The sequence below is a fragment of the Silene latifolia genome, chromosome 10, assembly GCF_048544455.1.
Source record: "Silene latifolia isolate original U9 population chromosome 10, ASM4854445v1, whole genome shotgun sequence".
NCBI classification, from domain to species: Eukaryota; Viridiplantae; Streptophyta; class Magnoliopsida; order Caryophyllales; family Caryophyllaceae; genus Silene; species Silene latifolia.
Genome location: NC_133535.1, coordinates 26625766 through 26635181, shown reverse-complemented (window position 1 = coordinate 26635181; position 9416 = coordinate 26625766).

Sequence of the window (9416 nt, the reverse complement as noted above, 5' to 3'; positions counted from 1 at the left end):
TGCATTTCGCTCTGAGATTGAACTCGTTCCATTAGGTCTTAGGATCGAGTCTAGTTCTTGCTTGGGGACAAGCAAGGGTTTGGTTTGGGGAAGTTTGATGCGTGTACTAAATATGATGTTTTACACCCTATTTTACACGCATTTCAGAGCTCAATCATGTAGTTTATGCTACTATTTGCCCCATTTCGTCTACTTTCGTATTTTTATGTAATATTGCAGATTTGTGCGGAAATGAGTAGAAATCGAGCCGAATTCATCCCCGAGTACCTTGCATTGCATTTGACGTGAAGTATTTACTCAAGAAACGAACTTGGTGCGCATTTCGAGGCCTGAAAGACAAATTTATGAAGAAATAGAAGCGAACTACCAGCTGCAGTGGTCGATCGACTGCCTCTTATGGTCGATTGACCAGAGCGCGTCTTACAGAAGCTACTGTTCAGTGCAGACCAGTCGATCGACTGCCTTGCATGGTCGATCGACCATCATACGAGCTGACGCGCAAATTAAAGAAATAGAACGAGAATTCCAAAGCCCATTGTACATTAGGTTTAGGAATAAGTGTTACGTTATATTCCTATATAACGTAACCTGACATTATCAAGCATATATATTCAGTTTTCAGATTATCATCAAATTTATTAGGGTTCTATATTGAGTTTAGCATTAGGGCATATTTGTTCGAATACAATTTATCTTCGTTCTTGCTTTTCGGATTCTTCCTTTCTCTGCAATTCCTTTTACGGTATTCTCTGCTCCAATATTCGGTTTTATTACTTTATTTTGTTCGTAGTATAGAATTGCTAGAATAGTTTCCCGAAAGCCAATTATTCGTCTCATGTTATCTGCTTGTTTAGTGAATTTAATCATGAATTCAGTATCTCTATTTGTTAATCTTGTTGTTAATTTTATCGTAATCATGAGTAGCTAAATCCCTTGTGCTAGGATGTAGGGAACCTGTAGAAGTAGGCGGCGTAGAATAGTAAACCTGGAATCGCGCCACGGTCGATCGACTGGGTTCCCTGGTCGATCGACTGGCCACGTGGGTTTTGTTTCGTTTTAATTAATTTAATTGCTATGTTTGACGAATCAAGTGCACGCGACTAGTTGAATGTTTAGGAATTGACCGACCCGATAGAGATCGAAAGATAGGGGAGGGAAATAGACTGCCTAATTAAGACGACTAGATTAATGGGATCGAGAGATAAGTTAATTTAGACTTTTAAATCACTTTTCAGGACGAAAGTTAGCATTAGTGATACTAGGGACCTGTAGCGAGATCGAAAGATGTTACCTGTTGAGAATGGACCGAGAGGACTTCTTATTTTCCGTCTCACGTGTTTGTTTTAGACCTACCTGTTTACTGCCGCCGAAACTATAGTGAACCGGCCATCTTAGCACCCTTTTATTATTTGATTTCATCTACTAGCCTAGTTTACTTTTCATTTATTGCCTTAGTTATAGATCAACTCAAAACAACCCTCCCTACTCACTTGTTACTTTAAGACTAAAATCAGACAACTAATAATTGCATTCGCCTCTCTGTGGTTCGACCCTGCTACTGCTATCTATAGTTGTAGTTGGAACTATAAATATTATTTTTGACACCTTACGACGGGTATCACTAAGTATGATCCATTTATACTAGCACATCACGCCCACCAAGTGTATTTCGCATCTTACCATGAGAAATGATAGAAATCAAAAGGCATGGTGTGCAATCTTTAAGACAAAAGCACGATCACAAATTGATACAACTTTTTTTCAAGAAAAAATAGTATCAAATGGAACAATTTTGTCTCCAACTGATGAAATCATTTACGAGAATGCTAATGAAGAGGGTGAAGAGTTGGAAGAGGAGGAAGAATATGAGGTTAATATTGAGTTGGAAGATGATGATGGTGATAGTGATGACGATAATGATGATGATGATGATGATGATGATGATGATGATAATGACGATGAGGATGGTGAAGAAGACTATGAGAATGATGAATAATTTGGTATAGTTCTATAATATGTTATAGTTATGTACATTTTACTTTTATGAAATTAATATTTTTTATGTTTTTAATACTTTCTAATAATTTTATTTGTGTGATTGTAGATGGCAGGAGGTCGAGGTAGGCAGCGAGGCAGTAGTAGAAGTAGACGCCTTAGTACGTCGACATCTGAGCAGGAGGAGGAAACGACGGAGGTTGAGCAGACGACGGAGGCTGAGCCTGAGGATGAGGAGTCAGACCCGGGATACGAGATCCAGTGCACCGACGACAGGAGGATGATACTTGATCCGGCGGGATTATGGTAAGTGTTATTCTTTGTTATTTTATAATTATTCATTTTTTAAATAATAAATACATATTTCTACTTTCTAATAAATTGTATTTCAGGTTTAAGGATCAACAAGTTGTACGAGGAGTTACTGCTAGTACAAAGCAGAAGATGACGGGTCATGTTCCTACTTGTTGGACCGAGGCTAGACTGAACAAAAAGAGCAATGGTTCAATATCTTTCGGGTATGTTTTCTTTTATATAATTTAATTGATTTAATTCTAATATTTACTACTTTTTTAACTAATATTTAATAATTTTTGTAAGTCGTGATACTATTTTTTTTACTAATACTTGATACTTTATTTTTTTGTAGAAATCTTTTGCTTGACCAGTTGGATTAGAGTATGTTTTCCGTCAAAGGTACAACGATATCGGTACCAAACGATATCGGGACAACATCTATAAGGTTGCCAAGAGAAAGAAAGAGTCGGATCATATGAAAGGTATTTAATTAGTTTTGTTACTTGTATTTAATTTTTTATATAATTTAATACGATTTTATATTTTCTAATAACACGATTTTAAATTGTAGGTGGAGCATATGAGGATCTCATGAAGCAACGTGAATTACCCGGGTTCAAGGCTAAGTCAACCCAAGCATCAATCAACAAAAGGGGAGGAAAGAAAGGAGTGGCCGAGCCTACTCATTATGGGGGATCACGATCGTTCTTGGATCGTGTTTTGGGTGTAAGTTTACATATTAATATTTATGCTTATATTTTTTTAATTAAAACCTTCTTTTATGCTTACTAACCTAAGAACTAGTTTTGTGACCCGTGAAATTCACGGGTTGTTCTGTTTTTAGTGTAATATTTTAGTGATTTAATACAATAACATACTACGATCAATTCAATTTACGGTTTTCATGTTTTAAGAGTTGTATAAATTCAATTAGTCTTTTATACAACAATTTATCAGAAATTAAAATTTCATACATTAGATATACTAAGATACCCCTATCAAAACTAAAGTAACTCAATGCATATTATCAAACAAAGATCCCCAAAGCTAAAATGAATTAATAATATAAGTATTCATATAATCAAATTAAACAAAACTATATTATCAAACAAAGATCCCCAAAGATAGAGCATCCTCACAAATTAGATATCAAAATTTCATCAATAATTCTGAAAATAACATAAAACACACAATTAGAAATGTTATGACAAAACTAACATTTCATACCTCCATAAAATTGAAGCTAATACAGTAATAAATTGCGGAACTAAAATTTTTAAAGCAGCAACAACTTGAACAATAATTGGATCATTATTGCCGAATACTTCACCTATTAAACAATATTATACAAAAAATGCTATGTCATCCCCTCAAATTTTCCACCTTTTTGTGATATTTCAAAATATATATAATAAATGCTCAAAAAATTATTAATCATCCACGATTCCACGTTGATGTCACCAATCTTTAGTTAGTATGTAAAATATAGTTGTTTAAGCAATCTTAGTATTTCACTTCTCCTTATAATCTTCTTTCTTCAATAAATCATACCTATTAAAAAAAAGTAACACAATAATAGTAGAATTTGTTTTAAGCAATATTATCGTTATTAACTTAGTTTCACCTTAAGTAATGAAAAAAAGAGGGAATGATAATCAAATCGTAGAGATGTAAGTATATTTACCTTGGAAGAGCTTAACACAATAAATAATCTTGATAGCGCCTAAATGAGAACAAAACAAACACATACGCGAAATTGAAATTGTGATGAACACTTCATAACCCAATGAAACTTCCAATAAAAAAATAAAAAAAATTAGTTAATAATATCACTCTGTTGTTGAGGGCCTTTGAAACTTTTTCTAAAGCTTCTGGCGTGAGGATGAATGAGGGTAAATCAAACTTGTTTAGTAATGGGGTGCCTGAGAGTGTGATGAATAGTATTGAGCAGGCCACGGGCATGAAGAGGGGTAAGATTCCTTTTAGGTATTTGGGAGTTAATATCCAACCTAAGAGATTGGGGATCCTTGATTGCCAACTTCTAGTTGATAGAGTGACTGAGAGAATAAGGAATGTTGGGAGTAAGAAATTGTCTTATGCTGGACGAGCAACCTTGATTAAAGCTGTGATCAAGCTGTGTTCCATTCATTGCACACTTATTGGGCGCGTATTTTCATTCTGCCTAAGACAGTTTTGAACCAGATTGATGCTATGTGTAGAACCTTTTTGTGGCATGGGAATGAGGCTAAAGAGAGCCCTGTTTTGGTGTCATGGGATAGAATCTGCAAACCTGTGAAGCAAGGTGGCCTTGGTTTTAAAAATTTGCATAAATGGAACATTGCCTCCATTGGAAGATATGTTTGGTGGATAGAAGCAAAAGCTGATCACCTTTGGGTTCGATGGATTCATGCTATTTATTTGAAAAACCAGAATTGGCACAATTATAAACCTCCATCCTCCTCCAGCCGGGCTTGGAGGAAGATATGCTGGGTGAAGGATATGCTCAAACAGTTTATTTTTGATGATTCTTGGAAGGATACTGGGCAACAGTATACGATAAAACTTGGGTACAGCTGGCTGGATGAAGAGGGGATGAAGGTGGTGTAGCACCCTTGGATGAGTAACAGGATGCTGCAACCCAAACACTCCTTTTTCATCTGGTTAGTTGCTCAAAGCAGGTTACTAACTCAGGACAGGCTGCTTAAAATACACATTATTCAGGAAAACTGCTGCTTCTTTTGTGGGAATGAAGAGGAAAATATTGATCACTTGTTCTTCACTTGTGTGTTCAGCAACCAATGTTTGCATTTGTTGGCTCAGTGGCTGCAAGTGTTAATACCTGAGAAAGATGTGATTCACTGATGGATTCATTTGAGAGTACGGTCTCTTATGGTAAAACACATTATAGTTGCTGGTGTTGCTACCCTGATGTACCAGATTTGGTATCATAGGAATTGTAGTAGAATTGATCAGGTGGTTCCCAGACCTATTATTGTGTTTCAAAGTGTTAGGACACAAGTTTGTGCTAGGATTCGATGTAAAAATGATCTAGGCGTGTCTAGCATAGCTAAGCAATGGACTGACAGTCTAATTGCTCGAATGTAAGTTGCCTAGGAAGTATCCCTTATAAGTGTAATTGGTGAATTGACATATATAAAACTTACCTTTTCCCAAAAAAAAAAAAAAAAACGATAGAGATAAGAAATTTTTTGCTTACAAATTTTGCCTTCCATAAAAAATATATAAACAATTAAGGATGCGTTTTATGGCTATTAAATATTATTTTTTCATTATTATCAAATTTAATATAGGTATAAATAAAGATCAAGTTCATGACTTTTGGGCATCCATTTTTCATTATTATGAAATTTAATATAAACATAAATATGGGAAAATGAGAAATGGTATGTAAAAGGTTTGCATTATTATTATTGTTATTATTATTGTTATTGTTTCTTACAAACTCCACTTTGCATGAAAGTCGTTTAAAAAGTTATCTTGTATATGTAATTAAAATATGACATATTGATGATGATAGATATTTTGGTTTTTCTTTTAATTATATTTATAAATTTGTAGATATTAGTAGCTTTATAATTCAAATTATTAGATTGTTTATTTACTACATATCAGACCTTTTAGCTACTATCTTTATGGTTAAGGAGGAGTTAGATGAACAAATTGAATGATTTAAATGATGAGAGTAAATTCTTATTTATTTTTATAATTTAAATCATGATCTTATGGTTTTCACACAAAAATAAATATTAATAAACCTTATAATGAGTTTTAATAAATTTATTAAAGTAGCCTTAATATTAACAATATAAATTAATAGAATTTAATTATGATAATCCTACATGGCAAAAAATTAAATGTATTAAGTTGACTTTTAACTATATAGTTAAAATATGACATATTGATGATGATAGATATTTTGGTTTTCCTTTTAATTATATTTATAAATTTGTAGATATTAGTAGCTTTATAATCCAAATTATTAGATTTTTTATTTACTATATAAGACCTTTTAGCTACTATATTTATGGTTAAGGAGGAGTTAGATGAACAAATTGAATGATTTAAATGATGAGACTAAATTCTTAATTTATTTTTATAATTTAAATCATGATCTTATGGTTTCCACATAAAAAAAATATGACTTATAATGAATTTTAATAAATTTAATAAAGTAGCCTTAATATTAACAATATAAATTAATAGAATTTAATTATGATAATCCTACATGGCAAAAAATTAAATGTTGTAAGTTGCCTTTTAACTATATAGTATAGATAGATTATATAGATTTATAGAGGTGGCATTCGTAATGCACGCATGGCTTTTTCTTCGCCTATGTGGCTTTGTCTACGTGGCCTTTTAAGGTTACCCTTTTAATATAGTTTTATAGATATTTATTCAAAGTTTTTTATATGCATGTTTTAATTATTTAGAAGGGAAAGAAGAAGAAGGATAAGATGGCCACGACACCGGAACTCTTTCGTGACACGTATTCCAAACTCACCGACCATGGTACAAAGGTTTAGATTAAGCCGAAAGACAAGGAATTATATGTAAGTTTTAAACGTTTATTATTATTAACTTAGACAATATTTTTGTTTCATTAATTTTGTTAATAATTTGTTGGAATATTCTAATAATAGCTTTTGTATTGATAGGATGCATATTTGCGTGAGAAAGAGGCCAACTCCTAAAAGCCGGATAATGAGATATGGTTTGACTTGGTTAAAGGCTTCAAGAAAGGTATGGTGTACGGAACCGGAGCCGCCAAAGGGGTTTTCTACAAACAACCAAGTAGAAGGTCGCTTTCAATGCCAAAGAATACATATGAGTCGGGAATTATAAGTCAACTACAAGCTCAACTAGAAGAAGAAAGAAGAGCAAATGCCACAAGAGATGAGGAAATGTGGTTAATGAAGGAAAAATGACATGAAAGCCTTTTTCTCCACTTGCAACCCCGGTGCTCGTCCCCCTTTCGACCCTAATGATCCGTTTGGGAGAGGGAGCGGTAGTGGAGCCGGTATGGGCTTTCAATGTAGTTGATTTAGCTATCCCTTCCCCAAATAATGCTAAAAACTTGGTTTGATTAGGTTAATGAACCTCGGATTTTATATCGGTAGTTATGTAAACTTGAATACATTCTGATTTTAAATATATGAAATGTTTGTGTTGTCCATGTGGTGTATGTTGTCGAACTTGCTGGTTTAGCTTCTGTATGCAGATTTGATGATAATTTGGTAGGTACAAAATACGAGTTCTTTTACATATGCCCAGCTATTTTGGCGACTGATTTCAGTCGCCAAAACAGAGTGCAAAAACAGAGTGCTACTGATTCACACAGGTCTTTTGGCGACGGATGGCGACTGATAGCCAATTGGCGACTGAGGAGGGTAGTAGTCCCCAATTTGGCGACTGACAAAAGTTATTAGCATCAAAAGACAGTCGCTAATTTGGCGACTACCACCCTCTTCAGTCACCAATTTGACAACGGCTATCAGTCGCTACATTGTGTTATTGGCGACTACTGCTTCAATCGCCAAATTTGGCGACTACTGCAGTCGCCCGAATTCTATTAGGCGACTAATGCTCGCGACTGGTCTTGAGCGACTAATATCAGTCGCCAATTTGTCTTTGGCGGCCGTTTGCAGTCGCCCGAATAGTTTTTTCTTGTAGTGGGTGATCTATTCGGGGATGGTGAGCAGATTGTGACAGGTGATGATGGTCATTAGCTTTGGGACGAGATGAGGAGTCATCACTCGAGTCTAGCTTCCGCTGTCATGAGATTAATCTTTCAGTTTCAGTTGTTGAACATTAGTAATCTTTATTTTGGTTTTGGTTTTGGTATTGGAACATGTAACCATTAACTATTTATACTTTAATAAATGTTGTTTTGGATTGGTAACTTTGATATACTAACCTCGGGCAACCGAGATGGTGACGGTCTCTCATGCTAGGGTGGTCCTGGTAAGGCACCTTGGTATGTGGGGGTGTCACAATATACCTAAACTACCCTTACCTTAACACAACCCCCAACTAACACCCATTCTAAACTCCCAAATTAATTGGAATACTCAACACCCAAATCAATTGTTCATCACTGCTCCCTCTTTCCCCTTTCTATCACTGCTCCTTCTAAAGGTAACATACACGACTTTTGGACTTCAATTTCAATTGCTCCCTCCTCCCTCCTTCCCAACTCGACTCAAGCTTCAATTAGGGTTATTTTTTTTGTTTAATGTATGATTTAGCTTACTAATTGGACCTCTTTAGGTACCAAATGGAGCGAGAAAACGAGTGACAAGACGGGTGAAGAAAAAATGAAACGAATCATATGCAACAAAGTCTATGTTTGGCAAATGCTCCAACAAAATCACCAACACTCCCTGCTACCTTAGTAAGCTACTAAGCTCTTCGTCATTTCCAATTGATTAAAATTTTCAATTAATCCCAAACCTTCTTAATCTCCAATTCTCCATTATCAACCCAATTCACCGCTTAATCCACCACGAAAACCTATATGATCACCCTCTACTTTCACTTCTCCATTATCAATCACCATTATAATTCCACCATAAACACCGCCAACAATTCGTCCTCTCCACCATGAAACCACCATATTACTCCTTTCGAAACCCAAGGCCGAAACAAGCAAAATTTATGCTGCTATGGTTCCAGTATTACATCTTAGCGAACTCACATCCAAGAGACTATTGTGGCTACGTCTTGCTTTGCGCCTTAAATTCACCACCATCAAACAACTCAAGAAGTTTATGAACTTTCGCAGATGAAGTAAGCAAATGTTCACTGAATTTGGGAAAGCTGTGAAGATGAATTGCAATTCGGGTTAGGGGTTGATTTGAGGATTTTCAGGTTTAATTGAAATGAGTAAAAGTACGAGGGTGTTGGTTGGCGTGTGTTAAGGTAAGGTTAGTTTAGGTATATTACATAAGTTCAAGTCGTAATGTCGTATATAGATCAGGTTTTATAAAATTCGTTAGCGTAGTCATTAGTAGGTGGCAATTTTTCGGATTAAGTGATATTTGAGGCGGTTATTTGTAAAAATGGACATAAAAGGGGGTTTTTTTTGTAAAAACTTGTACATA